Raw genomic sequence first — 16,922 nt, 5'->3', positions numbered from 1 at the left:
GACAAGGAAGTGGAGAGCAATCTTGGTTCTTCTTTCATGAATGCTCGATGAAAGATTGGTAGATCGAGCTACTTTGATGATATCGTCGATTTCGAAATTATGGGGGTATCGAACAACGGCGGATAGGTCCAAAGGAGACCTGGCGAAATGGCAAAGAAGAATAAGAGTCTGAAAAAATGCAATATTCGGCAGCGGCGGTGATAGTGAAAAAAGAAGATGGAACGGAGTTAACACGGGCGAAATTAGTCTTTGAGTTTGCCAAGCAAAAAGTGAATTGTACAAAAGAAGATGTGTCACAAGAAAACGGGCTACGAGGAGACCAAGAGAGACAACCAACGGTGCAGATGTATGATGCCTCGAGGGGCGAGACTACAATGCACCAAACATCCCGGACGAAATATAATACATCACGGAACACCAAGAGGAAAAGGTATGCAACCAGTAGAAAACATAGATATGTAAAAGTGTGGTGAAATGTAATATCTCGCTACGGTTTGGTATATAGGAAAAGAATGAAACGGTGATAACGGACAAAAGATAGTGCAATGAACACAAAGTCGGTGAAAGAAAATAAACGGCAAAGCAAAATGCGGAGCAACGAATCCAACAACCAGCGGCAAGTGGCGTCGAGGGTAATACTTCACGATGGAGGAAAACCACGAGAATCGTTAATGGTAAGTTGATCGTTGATTTTTATAATTGCGTTAGGACGGTAAAGAAATGAGTGTCCAACACTAATCCGATGAAATTGGTAGTTGAAGCAGAGATGTTCAAGTCCGGAAGACGAAGTGAAGGAGTCGCCCGGGATTACGCCAATGGAAGGGCTCAAAAAATATCAAAAATGTGACCAGAATACGGAGAACATCGGAGAATATGACAGAGCAATGTCAATGATCTTCGATAGTATAAACCAGGTATGATAGTATTATTTTTATCAGTTATTGCAAACTTGTGTTTAAGTCAGAAAAATGATGAACTCAGATATATATATATATATATTTTTTTTCGCGAGTTAAAAGCGGCGGTAATAATGGACCAAAGAAATTCATGAAAAGTCGTGAAAAAAATATCGATTCGAATGAAGTCAATGCCTTAGAAGAAATAAAGAAAGTGAAGATACTCAACCAAAAATTGGAAGAGGCAAACAAAGCGTTAAAAGCGGAACCATCAAAGAGTTAGAAAAACGAAAACAAAAACTTAACCGAAATGACGGAAGAAGCGAGGAGGAGATGGCGTCTGAAGAATTTGGGAAAGCCTGTGAGATAACGGAGGAACACAAAACACTTAAAAGCAGATGTGATAGAATTGAAGTCACTTTCGTGGCGACCAAAGATCGAGGAACTTAAACGTCGCAAAAGAGGTTGAGAAAAATAACAAAGCGAATGACAGATTTAAACGGCGGCTCGCCAAGATCATGTGCAAATGGCACACCTTGTGAATCGTCAAGTAAGACAACCGACGAGACTTTTAATAGAAACGGAGATGAACTAGAACGTGAGAAGATGAATTACAAAGTTTTGTGCGAGTTGTATATCGCGAAAAGTTGGGAAGAAACCATTGGATTTTCCCAAACCAATGAACATGTGATTGCGGTATGTAATACCGTAGAGCTAAAAATTATTTTTATGAAAATAAAGTATGTGTTGGCTATTGAATATCGTGTGATGTCAACTAACATACCTATGGAAAACCGACAATGTTGTTGAATTATATAGATGACACGAAATAGAATGAAACGCCCCCAATGCTAATTTTGACATAAGCGAAAGTACCGACTAAGCGGCGTAAAATCGTTCAATTTAGGCGGCGGACGAAAGTAAATGTGGTAAGTTAAATTGATTTTGTCGTGGCGATAATCATGACTAAGCGGCGTAAAGCGTTCAAGACCCATCTAAATTAAACGTGGTAATTTAAATTGGTTTATCGTAGCGATAGTAACTTAACTAAAAGCGTAAAAGCGTTCAAACTTAGGCCGACAAAGCTAAATCGCGGTAACCGTCCGGATTTTGGTGTAGCGATAGTAATGAACTAAAAGCGGTAAAAGCGTTCAACTTAGGCGAAATTAAACGCGTGGTAACCGTCGGATTTTGTTGTAGCGATAGTAATGAACTAAAAAACCGGCGTAAAAGCGTTCAACTTAGGCCCGTGAAATTAAACGTGGTAATTTCGCCCGATTTTGTTGTAGCGATAGTAACGGCTGGCGAAACTGTAAAAGCGTTCGACTTAGGTATCCAAATTAAACGTGTTAATTTCGCGGATTTTGTTGTAGAGATAGTAACGACTAAAGCGGCGTAAAAGCGTTCGACTTAGACCGACGAAATTAAACGCGTGGTAATTTCGCCCGATTTTGTTATAGCGATAATAACGACTAACGAAATGCGGCGTAAAGCGTTCGACTTAGACCCGTGAAATAAAACGTGTTAATTTCGCCCGATTTTTTGTTGTAGATAGTAATGAACTAAAAGCGGCGTAAAAGCGTTCGACTTAGACCGATGAAAAATTAAACGCGTGTTAATTTCGCCGCGATTTTGTTGTAGAGATAGTAACGACTAAGCGAGCGTAAAAGCGTTCAACTTAGACCCGACGAAATTAAACGTGGTAATTTCGCCAGATTTTAATAAATAGCGATTATAAGGTTCGCTAAAACCAAAATCATACCATTGGGCGGTGAAATAAGCGCTTCTTTATTGATTACCGAAGTCTTAAAAATGCAAAGATAACAACGGAAAATACATGCACGAATCGGTAACAAACTAAATATTGTATTTATTTTATTTCTCCGGGATAACGGAAAACACAACTAAAATCTACTTATAGAACTTGCTGCGCGGATGAAACGCGTTCCACGGCTTATCGAGAACATTCCCATCTAAATCTCGGAGAAAATAAGATCCTTTGGTGGCGGGGCGATCTATGATGTATGGACACATCCGGTTTTCTCCAAATTTACCGAATCTATCAACCTCGTCTTTCGACAGAGTACCCGATCATCTTTCTCAAATACTTTAAGTCGAACTTTCTTATCATATTTTCGTTTCATATCGGCGATAATTAATTAAGCTGTTGAAGACCAACATCTCTTGTCTCATCTATCAAGGCTTTGGCTTGAGCAAGTGCTTGATCATTCGACTCCAATTCCACGTTAGAAGTTCGTGTGGTTGGTGTCATCAACTCTGTAGAGCAAGACCGCCTTCCGCATCGTAAGCAAGATTAAACGGAGAAAATCCAGCTTGAATGCTTAGGTGTGGTTCGATAAGCCCACATAACCGCGGGAAGTTCCTTAACCCAATTTCCTTTGGCCCCTCAATTAAGTCGCCGCTTGAGCATTGCAAGAATGGATTTGTTAGTAGCCCAAATTTGTCCATTAGCTTGAGGATGGTATGGTGCCGAGAAATTGTGACTAATCTTCAAGTCAGAACAAAACTGTCGAATTTCTTCGGCATCAAATTGTTTGCCATTGTCGGAAGTCAATGATGTTGGAATACCGAAACGACAAACAATGTCTCGCCATAAGAATTTTTAACATCGGAAGCATGGATCCGGGCTAAGGGCATAGCTTCGGCCAATTTGGTAAAATAATCGATTCGCGGCGAGTAAGAAACGAACACCGCCGGAGCTTTTCGAAGAGGACCGACGATGTCAAGACCCCACTTTGCAAAACGGCCAAGGGCTCAAAATTGGATGAAGTTCCGTTGCTGGAAGATTTCCCATGTTAGCATATTTCTGACAAGGAACACACTTCTCAGACAAACGCTTAGCATCCTTTTGCATGTACGGCCACCAGTATCCTTGTGTCATTGCTCTATGAGCGAGACTTCGCCCCCGGGAGTGGTTCCCACATAGGCCTGAATGAATTTCCGCCAGGACGAGCAAACCTTCAGCTCTGGCGAGACAACGGCATAGGGTTAAGACTTGTGCCTTTCGCGATAAAGTTACAATGGACCGTTCAAGTCGATATGAGACAATATTTCCAAGCATCGCGTTTTACACGATCACCCACTTTATGATCGGGAGGCAAGATATGATCATGTAAATATGTGATATAAGGAAGACGCCAATCATCTTCGTCACAAGGTGTAAGTGGAAAACTTAGCTCTATATCAGGAACCTCTGGAGCATTGTCAGCTTCATGATCGTCGTCGGTATGAAACGGTGAGACAATATCATTAATGGATCATTGTGGTCATCCGATAGCATAAGTTGTGGATCAAAGCGTTTTTCTCTGCAATGACAACTTGATTATCAAGATCACGCCATGCTTCCGAAAGTCGGCCACGGGGAGATATCAAATTGGCATAACGTGATTCCTCGAAAAATGTCTTGATGAAAAAAACAACTTCGAAAGTGATGTACATATCGCGACATCCTCGATGGACGATCGATACTTTCGGTTCCTTTTGAAATTCAATGGTTATCCGGCGAGGCTTATCCGACTTAAACGCCGCGGATAAATAAGCAAGAGATCCGCGATGTCGCCGCGTCATGACGCTGACGCCGCAATCTTGATAGAATCAAAATTTCGAGCAATCCGATGAATTAAGTCCACATAAGCCGCCATTCTATCGTCCACGAAATGATAATGATCCACCAAACCGGCTAGCGACTAACTTAGAATCGTGAATAATTGTAGCTTAGTCGCCCCCCAAGTGAAGCGCGCAAGTCTTATGAAGCGCAAATGACAAATTTCTTCGGCCTCATTATTTGAAGCGTCAAACCCAAACGCGACGACTTCTCAATTTTTTCTCCATTCGGTTGCAAGATTACACACCAATACGAGAGCCATATTTATTATCGCGAACCATCGATTATAAAACAATCCAACAATCGCCAGATACATCCGATAAGTTTGGCAAATCATCATCCCCGAGAGGTAATGGCGTGTTGTCGGCGACATTCTCTTAATCGCCTAATAACGCCGTCGGACATAAGAATATCCTCAATTGGAAAATCAGCCATTAAGCGAAGCCAAAGCTTGTCCTTTCTCACCGTCGCGAGTTTCAAACACAATGCTATAAAAGCGCTAAAGGTAACTTTCCCCATTCTGGCGGCGACTTGATTCCCCGAGCATTACGAAAAAAACTTTCGCGATGGATATTCAGATAAACTTTGACGACTTCGTCCCGGAAATAAGGTTTAAGGCGTCGGGGCGGCATGAACCAAAGCCAATGCAATTTTCTCCACTCGAGAATATCTTGTTTCAGCGGTTGAAAGAGTCTTGCTAACAAAGAATATAGGGCGCCCATCGCCACCGTTGACAAATAAGACGGCGGCTTACTACGGCATGATCGGGTAAAAATACGCTGAACCTATAAGCTGCCCGTTCTTTGGACGGGCAAGAACTGGAGGTTGGACTAAGTATGCTTTCAAATGACGAAATGCAACTTCATCCTCCCTCGTCCAAATTGATCGTCTTTCAATGTTTGGAAAAAAGACGCATCGATCGAATCTGAGATAAAAGCGATTTAGGGCAGCCAAAGCGTCCGTAAAGTCGTTGAATTTCTTTCTTTGACGTCGGAGAAGGCATTTCAAGGACAGCTCGAATCTGATCCGGATTTGCTTCAATTCCGCGTCTAGTCATCATGTATCCTAAGAATTTACCAGATGATAAACCGAAAGAACACTTAGCCGGATTCAAACGCATGTTGACATTGGAGAGTCTGTCGAAAACAGCTTGCAAATCAGTAAGATGATCAGGTGCTTTTGTAGATTTGACAACCATGTCATCGATGTATGCTTCGACTGTCTTTCCAAGTAGGTCAGAAAAAATAGTGTTGACTAGCTTTTGATATGTGGCTCCAGCGTTTTTCAGACCGAAAGGCATTACCTGGTAACAGTAAATGCCTTGGTCTGTAATGAATCTGATGAACTCTTGGTCCTCAATGAATAACGGAATCGATGATAACCGAATAAGCATCCAAAAAACAAACGCTGAAAACCGGATGTTGCATCGACCATTTTTTTATATCTCAGGGCAATGGATATGGATGAACCGGACAAGCCTTATTGAGATTTGTGAAATCGATACAAACACGTAATTTACTGTTCTTTTTAGGCATCTGCGACAACATTTGACATCCATGTTGGATAAGTCACGGCCTTATAAAGTTAACGTTACAAGAGGCGGTCGATTTCGTCTTTCACTTTCATCTTTCTATCGGGGGGCCATCCTTCGGGGCTTTTTGTCGAACCGGTTTTGCATTAGGATCAATGTCGAAGTTTATGACAAGCCACCGGAAGGATCTATACTATTTGCTCTATTAAGCCAAGCAAACACATGATTATTCTTCCGCTAATAACAAAATAAGCTCTTGTCTCTCCTCTTCTCCGGAAGTTCGGAAGTTCGAAATAAAAGTAGTCTCTTCGTGGAGTTGGCCAATTTGAACTTCTAAAAGTGGATCGATCGTCGGGGTCCTTCAACATTTCTATTGGCGAGTAAACCAAGGTCCCTGGATCTTTATAATTGCTATTTGATGGCGTTGGAACTCGGAATAGTTAGATCCAACAACTTCGGACTTCTTATAATCATCGAGAACATTGTCGTGGCAAATTAGAGATGCCAGTTGATCATTGCAAGACCTTACATACTTTTTATTGAATGAGAACTTGATGGCTTGATGATATGTTGACGGCATGCGGCTTTCCATATAATGAATCCAATCTCTACCAAGGATGACATTGTAAGGGGATTTACAATCCATCAATAAGAAATCAATATTGACTTCATACTCGCATAAGAGTGACCGGAGAGACACCTTTCAACGCGAATGAGTAGCGGTACCATCAAAACCAACGATAGGCGATTTTCGGGGGTGACCAAGTTATCAATAAAAGGAATACCGCGATAACACCGCGAAAACATGACACTAGCCGAACTACCGATTAATCGATCATTATCGTTGTACACGCATACAAGCCGATATATATCTGCAGCTATCACGACAAAGATCATAATGAGGAACATGCACGCCATTAGATCTTGGTTAGTGAAACATAATGGTTCATCTTCAATAGTCTCCGTCATGAAAACCTTCCACGAAATTGATCCCGTTAACCGTTACAAATTAGGACGATATTTGACTTTAGAGCGGCGGCGCTTTTCAAGTATAACGTGACCAAGTGGGTGGAGATTTCTCGGTGGAGGTCGGGAATTCGTCGTAAGCCCATTACTCTTAACTTGTTGATGGCTGTTCGCGAATATTGCGAATCTCATCCTCACCACTTAAACGATCCCACACACTATTATGTCGTTTGGCGTGTGTGGCGTTGTGGTGTGACAGATCTGACATCATCTACAAGTGGAGCTGTCGTTTAAGATGGCGCTGTAGTAATTATTCTGCTTCGCGGACGTCTTTAACTTTTGAAGAAGTGCTTCTCGAGACATATGACTTACATTATCCGCATCGAATCTTTGGAGAATCGTCGGGAAGCAATAACCTCCATTTGAATAATTTGGCGCATTGGTGGAACGGCGGATTTGAAGGTATTATCTTTGTCGGTACCAAGTTGTCCTTGACCATCATGTTCATGATGATCGTCGATAATCACATCGGACCTTTCGAGCTCTTCGGTATCGCGTAACTTTCGCAGAACGTGATCGAGGGTGTAGTATAAGAACCATGAGCAGACGCCAATTATGTTTCGACCAAATATGATCAAAACACCAAGTGTTGATAAAAAGACGAAGAACGATAAAAGTAATTAGAAAAATGATGGTGATCGGGGAATGATGAGATCAGACCTTGCGGTTGCCTACGTTACCCAAATTATCGATCAAGTCTCAAGAACGTGGTTCCGGAATGAAAAATAGTTTGGTATTTATATAGGTAGAGTAGAGAGTCCTTGTAGATCAAGTATTCTTGTAGTTTGAGTCATTGTGATAGAATATAACTCTCAACCGATAATTATCTCTTTGATAAGAAATGAATGCGGACATAAATCAATGTACATTAGTGGCAAAGCCATGTGGCTAAGGTTCGACCTTAGACCACATGAGTTAATGGCCTACATTTGATCCATGGTATTGCAAATTGGGCTTTAGCCCTGTCGATTAAACGAATAAAGTGGAGACTCCTACCAATGGACGTTTGCCACGTAGGTGGGGGTCGAAACAATACACCTCATACCTACCATGCCTATACCGGCATCACTCTTTGCTATACAAGGGAAAATCGTTATTCAGAGTTATTCTTTTTTGCCATTGTTTGGGTTGTATGACCGAGTGGGAGCTCGCTATATCTTACATTTATTTGACTTAAAAAGAAAGGATATTATGATGAATACTTCCAAGTGTTAATAAGCGTGTGTGGTTTACTGTCATAGTTTGTTTGATAGCTCTATATTGGCAATATGATCCTTAACTACCACCAGAATCCCTCGAGTAGGTACCGGTTGGCCTAATTCAAGGTAATGTTTAGTATGTATTGTTTGATGAAAAGAAAAACTTATTTGAGGATATTGATTTTAGTATTAGAACCTACCTAAGAACAAGTTTCAACGCTTAACCAATGATTTTGACGGTGCCAAGTTGAGAAACATATCATTCTATAAGACTAAGCCCAATACTTTATCATTGAACATAAACTATCCACTCAGTTTCAGTTTAGGATCCTAAGTGTTTTGTGTTTTGAGCATTAATCTAATAACGAAAAATGTTATTTTTTATTTCAGATGTCTTAGGAATCATGACAATCTAATTACCAACGACTCGGTATATATATGTTCAAGTTCAAGAGCTGCATGTTAGCTTTGCGTAACGAATTGTTGTCTAACTGAAAAATGCTTGCTTCGATATTAAACATCACAAGTCAAATTAGCATGCCTAAAATTAACAAGCCCGGTCATAGGACGGGCAGCGTGGCTAGTTATTAGTTATTATTTGTTGGACAGTACATAAAAGTTGTTCGGAAAGTTGGGGAGTTGGATAAACTCCGTGCGGCAAGGGAATCAACGTCTCAGCTCTTCCCTTTATCCCCTTCCCTCTGGTTTCAATGGGTCCACGACGAAGCTTCCCTCCTCACCTCTTCTTCTTCTTCTACCCATGCAATCACACAACTTTACGACCGTGCCTTTCATGATTATCTAGTAACTTTTTACTCTTGCATTTTTATTTCTATACCCTCAAACGGCTTTCTTCTACACCTGTAGTGTTGATTGTGTTGTTGCTTGTGTAGTCTGTGCCTCTTTGGTGTGACTATCTTAATTTTGTTCAAGACCATTGCGACTTTTCACCAGCTGCTACATCAAAGCTCAAGGATTTGTTTGAGTGCGCTCTTCCTACTGCTGGATTACATGTTACTCAAGGCTATAAGATCTAGATGATCTTACCCGTTAAAAATAGACCACGTGTCTCAACACATACCGTTGAATTGGTGTCAAACTACAAAATTGGAGATGGTCAACTTGGTCAACATTGACCTCATAAGGGTATTGTGGGTAATAGCAAAATATGTGAGATGGGCAGACGTCCATCGTTGGTCAACCAAGTCAACTCACAGTCAATTCACAGTTAAAAGGACTAAAACCTAATAATCGATCATTGTTGGACCAAAGCCTAATTACCCTATTATTAGGAGGACCAAAACCTAAAAACCTCTTAAAATAAAGAAAAAAAAACTTTCTAGAAATGTCTATGATTGGATAACACACTTATCACTCTAGGGTTTTCTAGCCATTTCCTTATTTCTCCAAAAAAATCCAGCCCAACCCAATCCTCAAATCTCTCACTACTTCAAAAAAGGTTTAAATGGCATCAGCAGTAGTACAAGTAATTGGTTCTCAAAGAAGTTAACCTAGCTTGTTTTGAAGGATGTTAATTTTGTAATAGATTTTACCAAGTGTGTCCTGGTTTCAATTAATTGGTATCTGCAATGTTTTGTGAAGAAGTTCCAATGGAATCTGATTACAAGCCTGTGGAATGATGTTAATATCCTACCGAATCGCCATAAGTAGTTGTCATTTTTATATATCGAACCTGCAAAACGAAAATGAGCATTAACTGTTATTGTTAATTCTCGAGCTGTGGTGGAGTGGAGATCGAACAGTGAACTAGTGAACTTTTAAGAAACCATTGCCGTGAGAAGATAGATTTCGTCTTGGATCTTTGACGCGTATGGTGCAGGGTGCAAAACCTTGGAATGTAATTCAACAATGAAAAGTAGGTTGTGGATAAAATTCGAATAACTTTGAAGACGTGTTGAGCGCAATGCATAATAAGGCTACGCAAGCTCATCTTGCTGGTCAGCAATTAAAGAACCAGGTGGAGTTATTCGGGGCAAGGAGTGAAATGAGCTACAAAAAAGCAAATTTCCACAAAGTCTTAACTTCAAGTTTCAAGAACTCGCTAGGTGTTATTTTTTTGCACGAAGTAGGGATTTTATAAAGAATGAAAAAATATACAGGAAGTAAAAGTTTCATATGCTATTAGAGCTTACAATTTCAAACTTAACTAAATTTATAGTACGTTCAGTAAGGACATTCTAGTTTTGTGATATAGCTTTGTTGTGAATATAACAGTGCGGAAACAACGTTACCCACAGCAAACGGATCAATCCTACACAAAGATCGATCCTTCAAACTAGACAAGACTTCAACACCCTCCAAGCAATATCCCAACGCTTCTCAATATCAAATAACAAGCATATGAAATAAAACAATCAATGTAAAAGAAGAACAAACCACAAGACCGAGATATATATATCGGTTCTACGAATTTGCCTACATCCACACCGCGAGTTCCAAGCTTTACTAGATGTCCCGAGTAACGATTACAAGTCTCTCTCAATTCACTCACAAAGAATGAACACTCAACTCACAAAGAATTGTTCTCTTGTAATCACTTTCTTTCTTGGTTTTGGAAAAGTTAGGTTTTCCAAAAAAAACGATTTTGTTTTATACCAAAACCAAAAATCGCGTTTCTTGAATGAGGCCCGCAAAAACACTGAAGCCTTGGGCGCCGCTTCTACTCTGGCCGAAAAAAACCATGGCCTTATTTAAAACCATGAGCGCTGGCGCTTTCTTTGAGCGGCGCTAACTTATCGAGAGTGGCGAAGTCGCGCCACCTCTGGCCAGCGCTTCGGCCGAATCCGTGAGAAATGAAATTTTTCTACATTCTCCACCTCGGTGAGGTTTTAGCACATAAAACCAAGCCGAACACATCCAAAGAAGATCACATCCAAGAGGAACACCTCCCAAGGAAGACTTCGCGAAATCAATTTGCCCAAGCGGCTATGCCCACACAGGCTCTTTCAAACATGTAGGATTTGGAGCAAGTCCAAACGGTGTTGGAACTTAACTCCGGTGACAACTTTCGTCGATATCGCCAGGGGTTGTCATGGGTGTCTACTTTCTCAAAGTGCTACATCACCATCCTCAACGACATCCCGTATAAAGTGATATCGGACATCAATATGCTTGGTCCGACCATGATGAACTTGGTTCTTCGCCAAATGAATAGCACTCGACTATCACAATACCGCACGACAACGTTTACGCTTTCGATACCCAAATCATCTAGAAGACCTCCGAAGCCATAGTGCCTCTTTCACGCCTCTCCCTTTGCCATATACTCGCCTCGGTAGTAGATAGAAAGCAAGCGTAGCGTAGCATAGACCTCCAACTAACCGGGTGCACCATGCATCATAAACACATAACCAAAGATGGTCGAGCGTCTCTATCTAGATCACCGCATAATCGGAATCCACAAACCCACCGACATAACAAGTGCCTCCACCATAAACTAATCCCACATCCAAAGTACCCTTCAAGTACCTTAGTACCCATTTCATCGCTTCCCAATGCTTTTTCCCGTGATTTGCCATATACCGCTTTCCAACACTAACCGCCTCAGGAAATGTCTCATGCAGCAGTACACACCATAGCATACATCAAACTACCCACTGCGGCACTTGCATAAGGAACATTAGCCATATGCTTTTGTTCCTCCAATCAACTAGGAGAGAACTTAGGTGAAAGCCTAAAATGCCCAAATTAAAAGGAGTAGAAACCGACTTTGCATTCTCCATACCAAATCGAAAATTACTTTCTCAATGTATTTCTTCCGAGATACAACTATCCGCCGCTTTTTTCTATCTCTGTCAATCTCCATGCCCAAGATCTTCTTGGCTCCACCTAAGTCTTTCATCTCAAACTTCGAGAGCTAAGTTGAGATTTCAACTTGTCTATCTCCACCATGCTTTTGGAAGCAATAAGCATGTCATCCACATAAAGCGGGAGATAGATGAAGTCATTACCACGAAGCCTTTTAAAGTAGACCGCCAGATCATACTTACCGGGTGTATTCATGTTGCATCATGAATGTGTCAAAGCGCATTGTACCATTGCACAGGCGATTATCGCTTTAACCCGTCATATGGACCGATTCAATTTGCATACATAATCTTCTTTCAAGAACGACAAACCCTTCAGGTTTGTCTCATATAGATCTTTCTTCCAAATCCCCATGCAAGAAAGCGGTTTTCCATCAAGTTGCTCTAACTCCCAAATAAGTGAGCAACTAAACTTAATAACACACGAATGGACGTATGTTTGACCACCGGGGAAAATACCTTCATTGAAGTCAACTCCTTCCTTCTGTGAAAAACCCTTTGCTACCACTCTTGCCTTGTACCCAGTACTGTCGGGGACTCAGGAATGACCTCTTTCTTTCTGAACACCCATTTACTGCCGATAGTCCTTTTGCCCTTTGGCAATAAAACTAGGTCCCATGTGTGATTTTTATCAAGAGATTCCATCTCTGCTTGCATAGCTACCAACCAATCTCTGTAATGAGCATCTCTAATGCTTCCTTTGAAGCTATCCGCTCATCATCTTCGATATTCGTCATATGCCACTAAATCCACCGACCATAAGTGTTTCACGGCTTCGCGTTGCCCATACTTTGTGCACCGCTTTAACTTGTCTCTCAAGGCCTGTGGTCACCCACCACAAGTTCTGCCGATGCTCTTGCTCTTCTTCCCCGTTTGTGTGTTCCATGATTTGGTACCTCATCATGATCTAACCAATCATCTCAACGATCGACAACTCAAGCTCATTAGCTTGAACTTCTATAGACTCACCATTCTCGCCCAGCCTACTTCCGCTTACTTGAAAGATAACCGCGAAGTCTCATCAAAAGTAACATCTCTGGCGACCCGAACTTGTGGGCTTCTAGACACCCGCAATCAGATCCCTTTACCCCATTTTGCGAGCTTCTAAGAATATGGCCTTCTTAGCTCTAGGATCTAGCTTCGTCGTCCTCACATGGTAGTAAGTCGTCGATCCAAACACTTCGCAAGATACTATAATCACCGGTTACCGACCACACCTCATAAGGTGTCCCGCAATCTATATAGTAATGGGTGACCTTATCAGTATGTAACACGCCATGGACACTGCATCTTAATACTCTTTGCCTAGGCGGCATTAGACAATAAACATCTTGCTCTTTCAAGCAAAGTTCTATTCATCCTCTCGCCATTCCATTCTGGCGTGCTGTGGCGTGCCCTCGATCGATTAATGCGGCAATTCCCTCAAGCCTGAACTCTTTGGAAAGGTCCATAGGTATACTCGATTACATTGTCGGGCCGTAGTAATGTCTTTACCTTCCTATCGTGCGATTCTCAACCCTTTGCCTTCCACTTCTTAAATGTCTCAAACACTTCATCTTTTCGATTTCATCATATACACCCACACATAGCGAAGTATGATCATCAATGAATGAGACATAATAGCGGTTACCTCCCTTTGAAGCCACCCCGAGGGTCCCCAAACATCCGTATGCACATAATCAAGGATGCCTCATTGTCGTGGTGCTTGCTTGACTTGAACTTGACTCGCGACCGCTTCCCATAGACGCAATGCTCATTGAACCCCATACTTGGCTTCTTCAAGTTCTTCAAGAACCCTCGCCAGCACAACTCGGACAAACCGCACTTCACTCATATGCCCTAAACGATATGCCACATCTTAGTGCACTCGAATCATTACTACATGCACCCACCGCTATCATGCCTATCACCGTATTCTACCGTCCGAGTATACAAGGTTCCATATTTTTGACCCTTCATAACAACTAAAGAGCCGTTAACAATATTTAGGACTCCACCTTCGCCACAAACTTGTGGCCTTTGGAATCCAAGGTACCAAGAGAAATAAGACTTTTCTTTAGCTTCGGAACATGTCTCACATCGGTTAGAGTCCTCACTACACCATCATACATCTTGACCAGATAGTTCCAATTCCTACCGCCTTACGAGCAACGCCATTACCCATTAAAAGCGAACCACCATCAATGCTCTCATAAGAAGTAAACCACTTTCTATTCGGGCACATATGATAGGAACATCCGAATCAAGAATCCACCTCTCTGGCCATATAGTCTTGTGTGGACACACGCGGTGAACTCATCCTCTTCAGCACGAAGCATAATTTGCCTCAAATTTTGCCTTACCTTTCTTCGACCATCTCTTGTTCTCTTTCTTCGGGTGAGGACAATTACTTGCATAATGTCCTTTTTCATTGCAATTGTAGCACTGTACATGTTTTAAAGGCTTCTTTGACTTGGACCTAGAATTATCATTACTTGAATAATTACGTTGAATTTAATTTCCTCTTGCCACTAGCCCCTGACTTGCATCAATGCTATTTTCTACACGTGTCTTCTTCATTAACTCATAAGAAAGAAGTGCACTCTGAACTTCGTCAAGATCGACGACTTCTCTGTTCATGAATGTAGTCATTAGATGCTCATAGCTTTTAGCGCAAGGAGAATATTAAACATGCCGCTTGATCCTCATCATCCATCTTCATACCAACATTCAAATAATCCGCTAGACGTCGACGGAACTCACTAACGTGCTCTTGCATCGTTGAACCATCGACCATCATGTACCGATAAAGACGCTTCTTAAGGTACATCTTGTTCGTCATGCTCTTGGTCATATACATAGACTCTAGTTTGAGCCAAATACCGCAAATGTATTTTCTCCCATCACACTATACATGACCTCATTAGCAAGACATAGCCGGATTGATGAACAAGCCCAAGATCGAACTCTTCCCAATCATCATTACTCATACTACTCGTAGCGCTAGATTTAATCCCCTTCAAAGCCTTGTGCAAACCTTGTTGGATGAGGGATGTCCTTTTACTTGGACTTGCCAAATCCCAAAGTTATTCTTCCCATTAAACTTCTACTTCAAACCTCGTTTGACATCTTGGGAGCCATCTTTCAAGTTACACACACAATAACCCAAAAGAAACGGTTTCACCTCGAATTTAATCGAACACCTTGTCTACACAAATTTTAGTACTAAACTCAAAATCCTAGGTCGTATACCTACGCCTCGATACCAATTGTTGTGATAATAGCGGTCGCGGAAACAACGTTACCCGACAAAGAAAGCGGATCAATCCTACACAAAGATCGATCCTTCAAACTAGACAAGACTTCAACACCCTCAAGCAATATCCCAACACTTCTCGATATCAAATAACAAGCATATGAAATAAAACAATCAATGTAAAAGAAGAACAAACCACAAGACGAGATATATCGTGGTTCGGCAATTTGCCTACATCCACAATCGCGAGTTCCAAGCTTTACTAGATGTCCCGAGATGGCGATTACAAGTCTCTCTCAATTCACTCACAAAGAATGAACACTCAACTCACAAAGAATTGTTCTCTTGTAATCACTCTCTTTCTTGGTTTTTGGAAAAGTTAGGTTTTCCAAAAAACTGATTTTGTTTTATACCAAAACCAAAAATCGCTGATTCTTGTAGCGAGGGCCGCGAAAAAACACTGGGCGCTGGCTCTACTCTGGCCGCAATTATTAAAGCCATGAGCGCGGGCGCGCCTTCTTTGAGCGCTAGCACTAACTTATCGGAGTAGTGAGCGAAGTCGCTTCTGGCTCGAAGGCCTCGACCGTGAGAAACAGAAATTTTCTCTACAAGCTTGGTCTTGTATAGCTCCATAACGTGTGTTTTGGAATATAATGAGTGTTGGCACCCTTCTTTGCTGCCACATCTGTTCTGAAATTGGCTTCCCTATATGTGTGAGAAATGTGTCAGTAGTCAAGCTTATGAATAGCTCTCTTCCACCTAGCTTGCAGTTTCCAAGGAATTGTGCCTTTTCTGAAGGCCAAGACCATAGATTTTGAATCACATTCTACCCATAGATGTTTCCAGTTATTGCCTCCAGCCACTTCAGCTGCCAGTACAATGGCTGTGCATTCAACATCATAGCTTGTAGTCATCCCCATTCCATGAGCTAGAATTCCCAGCAACTCTGCATTGTTTCCTCTGAATATCACTCCCGCACCACCAAGACATGGGTTGCCAAGAGCCGAACTGTCAGTGTTCGGCTAGGAGTTGTTGTGCAAGGTCTTCTATGTCGTGTGGTTGCTTTTACTAAGCATATTGAAGACAGATCATCAATTGAAGACACGTCAGCAAATCAGTTAAGAGTTAGTTAGTTTGTTAAGCTTAAGACAGTTGTAAGTGACAGCTGCTCATTCAGTTAGTGTGTAATGATTGTATATAAATAGAGAACCTTCCTTTGTAATGATTAAGATAATGAATTCTATAAAATCAGTTTTGAGATCCATCCTTGTTTTGTCAGCTTTCACAGTTCACAGCTTTTGGTTTTACGATTCAGGTAATTTGTCATGCAATTACAAATTTACTTTTAGATGTCCTGGTAGGAGTCCTTTATATCAGTTAAAGTTAGATGGAAATATGGAATGACAAAAAATCTCAAATTTTATTTGTAGGACCAAAATGAGGAAATTTGAAGCGCAAGGAATGAGATGGGATGGCAAAAATTAAAAGTCTCAAATTTTATTTGTAGGGACCAAAATAGAAATTTGAAGCGCAAGCGAAATGAGATAAGGAAAAATCTCAAATTTTGTTACTAGGAAATTATG

At 41.3% G+C, this 16,922-nt stretch overlaps 1 long non-coding RNA gene across 1 annotated transcript in view; it reads left to right on the top strand.

The window, feature by feature from the left end:
* Positions 1-16,922, top strand: part of LOC147512449 (uncharacterized) — an 87,464-nt gene that overhangs the window by 26,252 nt on the left and 44,290 nt on the right. The gene's annotated exons all lie outside the window — the stretch shown is intronic.

This window comes from Coptis chinensis, chromosome 3, assembly GCF_015680905.1.
Source record: "Coptis chinensis isolate HL-2020 chromosome 3, ASM1568090v1, whole genome shotgun sequence".
Classification (NCBI taxonomy): Eukaryota; Viridiplantae; Streptophyta; class Magnoliopsida; order Ranunculales; family Ranunculaceae; genus Coptis; species Coptis chinensis.
The sequence above is the reverse complement of the archived record's forward strand: the minus strand, read 5'-3'. Positions and strand labels throughout refer to the sequence as shown.